The sequence below is a fragment of the Schistocerca americana genome, chromosome X, assembly GCF_021461395.2.
Source record: "Schistocerca americana isolate TAMUIC-IGC-003095 chromosome X, iqSchAmer2.1, whole genome shotgun sequence".
Taxonomy (NCBI): Eukaryota; Metazoa; Arthropoda; class Insecta; order Orthoptera; family Acrididae; genus Schistocerca; species Schistocerca americana.
The window spans coordinates 683,789,161-683,793,488 of record NC_060130.1 but is presented as its reverse complement, the minus strand read 5'-3'; positions in this window follow the sequence as shown (position 1 = coordinate 683,793,488).

The following is a 4,328-nucleotide window of genomic DNA, read 5'->3' as shown; positions in this document are numbered from 1 at the left end:
TGGGAGAAGAGTCGGGCAACATATTACTTCCTCGATTCTCGCGAAATGATCCTGATAAAAAGTCAGAAAATTTAGATTTCATACGGAGCTTATTCGATAGTTGTAGTTTGCACACACCTTCGCGAATTGACAGTAGTGCGTCTCGTAATTTCGTGACGCAGCACTAGACAAAACTCAGTTGGTCATGATGATTTATGATGCTTACGAGTTTTATCACATCTAATTGTATCACATCTGTTAACGACTGAAATCGGTTGTGTAATGAATTTTGGAGTAATACAGTTGTGTGCAATCATTAGTTTTCAAGATCTGCTAAAAGCTGTAAGTCATAGTTTCTTAAAATAAAATACTGCAATTTTAATTCGTTTTCTTTTATCGCGAGTTCGAAATTTATCACCTAACCTGATAATAACGGGGACGCGTTATGATGAAGCATCGTCGCGCTCAAGAACAAGAGATTTAATGCAGCAGTATACATCTGAAGCTCAGCCCACAGGGCCTAAAACGCATAGCATAGCGTAATGAAACAAATATTACGCACTAAGATGTTGTTTCAATATACTTTCATAGCATTCAGTGCAGTCTAGTTCGCCACTGCAAAACACGGATGAAATGAAAATTAAACAAACTGGTTTTAATTATAAAAACTGAATCGGTAATAGTGTTACACCAAATCGGAAACTTCCTGACAGTTTCGTTGATCCAAGAAGGTGTGCATCCATTTGTAACTTCAGATGTTGGTCAGGCTGTCTCATTTGGCTGGATTTGTGACCGTATTATCGCTGTTACCAGAGCTGTTTGAAATCGGTAATACGATTCGAGGTGCTGGGGAAGACGTTAGAGCACTACAATGAGCTCGAGAATCAGTTTACGAGACTATTTCGGTAGACATTACCTGGCAATGACGCACTCGCTGTAGCGCGGTGGCGGACAGTGGCGTTGTGCATTTGTCAGCGGGCAGCGGGACAGGAGGCCGGCAGGGCACGCGCTAGGTCAGAGCTTACCTGCGCGACCCAGGGCCAGGCGGGGGCATTTTGTCGATGGCGCGGTTTGGCCGGTTCGGAGGAGCGGCGCGGTGCCCGACATGGCGGAGAATGGGGCCCGCGGGTCGATAGGGCCGGCGCGCCCCCATTGGCCGGCGAGCCGCCCATTGACTGCCGCTGCGGCGGGGTGGCAGTGGCATACTCACGGAGTACGCAGCAAGGGCACGGAGCACGGGGCACGCGCACGCTGTACGCTGCACGCTCACGCCGCATTCACACGCAGCTGCGCGCGGCCCGCGCGTACTGCGCCCCGTTTATTAATAACACGCTGCAACCAATTCAAACGGACACAGACGTGGCGCGCACGACGAACACTCCCCGTTCGATCTCCGCTGCTACCTCTGTAGTTTGGCACTGTTAGATTGTAATCCGATGACCGTCATCAGAAGTCTCTAGAATTCTCCGACATTCTTCTCTCGATGTGAAATATCAACGTGCGGGGTAACCGTGTACCCTGCTTATTCGGCTCTCAGCCGTTAAGAAGTCTTACACTATTCGTGGCAGTATGTCCTTCTCACCTTAGACCCATCTTTTTTCTTACTATGCCGATCGAAGTGGCGAAGCGATAAGGCAGTATTCGGGAGAACGGCGGTTCAAATTCGCGTCAGGTTTCCGTAGTTTTCCTAAACAGCTTAAGGCAAATGCCGAGATGGTTACTTTGAAAAAGGACGTGGTCTATTTTCTTGTCAATCCTTCCCCAGTAAGAGCTTGTGCTCCGACACTAATTACCTTGTCGGTGACTAGATATTAAGCCTTAATATTCCTTTCTTTCCACTGTCCATACTCGATCTTAAGTTGGTACTCCAAGACCGCACGAGTAACCCGCAGCGCATGGAAGCAAAGTAAGAAAGAGATAGAGAGAGGGAGGGAGGGAGGGCGGGAAGGAGAGAGTTACAGAGAGAGCGGAGATATGAAATGGCTCAGTAGCTCGCAATTCTTTTCATTAATCGAAAACTTAAGTTCGCAAGCTACTGAAACATTTCATATCCCCGCTCTCTCTGTAACTCTCACCTTCCCTCCCTCTCTCTATCTCTTTCTTACTTTGCTTCCATGCGCTGCGGGTTACTCGTGCGGTCTTGGAGTACCAACTTAAGATCTAGTATGAACAGCGGAAAGAAAGGAATATTAAGGCTTAATCTACCGACAAAAACACCAGTGGATACTTTCTTAGAACATTGCTCGAGGTTGCAGAGTTCGAGTACGTGTACGGAGGACGAAACACGCGTGATCAGAGGATCAGCTCAAGATAAACCGTCACGGATATGTTCACGGACAATATTGACAGACACCTAAAAAAAAGTTTATTTTACCGAAATATTTTTCCTGAATTTCCACGGAGAATGATAACGTTGAATAAAGTTCGTTAGCGACGGAAACTACTCCGTCAAGATGTGAATGGGCCTGTGTGAGGAACTATCGCAGCATTCACCCGAAACTATTTAGGAAAACTATTTGAGGTCTACTTTTTCGTGATATAGCCTGAGGTGCTCCCCCCATGAACCATGGACCTTGCCGTTGGTGGGGAGGCTTGCGTGCCTCAGCGATACAGATAGCCGTACCGTAGGTGCAACCACAACGGAGGGGTATCTGTTGAGAGGCCAGACAAACGTGTGGTTCCTGAAGAGGGGCAGCAGCCTTTTCAGTAGTTGCAAGGGCAACAGTCTGGATGATTGACTGATCTGGCCTTGTAACAATAACCAAAACGGCCTTGCTGTGCTGGTACTGCGAACGGCTGAAAGCAAGGGGAAACTACAGCCGTAATTTTTCCCGAGGGCATGCAGCTTTACTGTATGATTACATGATGATGGCGTCCTCTTGGGTAAAATATTCCGGAGGTAAAATAGTCCCCCATTCGGATCTCCGGGCGGGGACTACTCAAGAGGATGTCGTTATCAGGAGAAAGAAAACTGGCGTTCTACGGATCGGAGCGTGGAATGTCAGATCCCTTAATCGGACAGGTAGGTTAGAAAATTTAAAAAGGGAAATGGATAGGTTGAAGTTAGATATAGTGGGAATTAGTGAAGTTCGGTGGCAGGAGGAACAAGACTTCTGGTCAGGTGACTACAGGGTTATAAACACAAAATCAAATAGGGGTAATGCAGGAGTAGGTTTAATAATGAATAGGAAAATAGGAATGCGGGTAAGCTACTACAAACAGCATAGTGAACGCATTATTGTGGCCAAGATAGATACGAAGCCCACGCCTACTAGAGTAGTACAAGTTTATATGCCAACTAGCTCTGCAGATGACGAAGAAATTGAAGAAATGTATGATGAAATAAAAGAAATTATTCAGATTGTGAAGGGAGACGAAAATTTAATAGTCATGGGTGACTGGAATTCGAGTGTAGGAAAAGGGAGAGAAGGAAACATAGTAGGTGAATATGGATTGGGGGACAGAAATGAAAGAGGAAGCCGCCTGGTCGAATTTTGCACAGAGCACAACATAATCATAACTAACACTTGGTTTAAGAATCATGAAAGAAGGTTGTATACATGGAAGAACCCTGGCGATACTAAAAGGTATCAGATAGATTATATAATGGTAAGACAGAGATTTAGGAACCAGGTTTTAAATTGTAAGACATTTCCAGGGGCAGATGTGGACTCTGACCACAATCTATTGGTTATGACCTGTAGATTAAAACTGAAGAAACTGCAAAAAGGTGGCAATTTAAGGAGATGGGACCTGGATAAACTAAAAGAACCAGAGGTTGTACAGAGATTCAGGGAGAGCATAAGGGAGCAATTGACAGGAATGGGGGAAATTAATACAGTAGAAGAAGAATGGGTAGCTTTGAGGGATGAAGTAGTGAAGGCAGCAGAGGATCAAGTAGGTAAAAAGACGAGGGCTAGTAGAAATCCTTGGGTAACAGAAGAAATATTGAATTTAATTGATGAAAGGAGAAAATATAAAAATGCAATAAGTGAAACAGGCAAAAAGGAATACAAACGTCTCAAAAATGAGATCGACAGGAAGTGCAAAATGGCTAAGCAGGGATGGCTAGAGGACAAATGTAAGGATGTAGAGGCCTATCTCACTAGGGGTAAGATAGATACCGCCTACAGGAAAATTAAAGAGACCTTTGGAGATAAGAGAACGACTTGTATGAATATCAAGACCTCAGATGGAAACCCAGTTCTATGCAAAGAAGGGAAAGCAGAAAGGTGGAAGGAGTATATAGAGGGTCTATACAAGGGCGATGTACTTGAGGACAATATTATGGAAATGGAAGAGGATGTAGATGAAGATGAAATGGGAGATATGATACTGCGTGAAGAGTT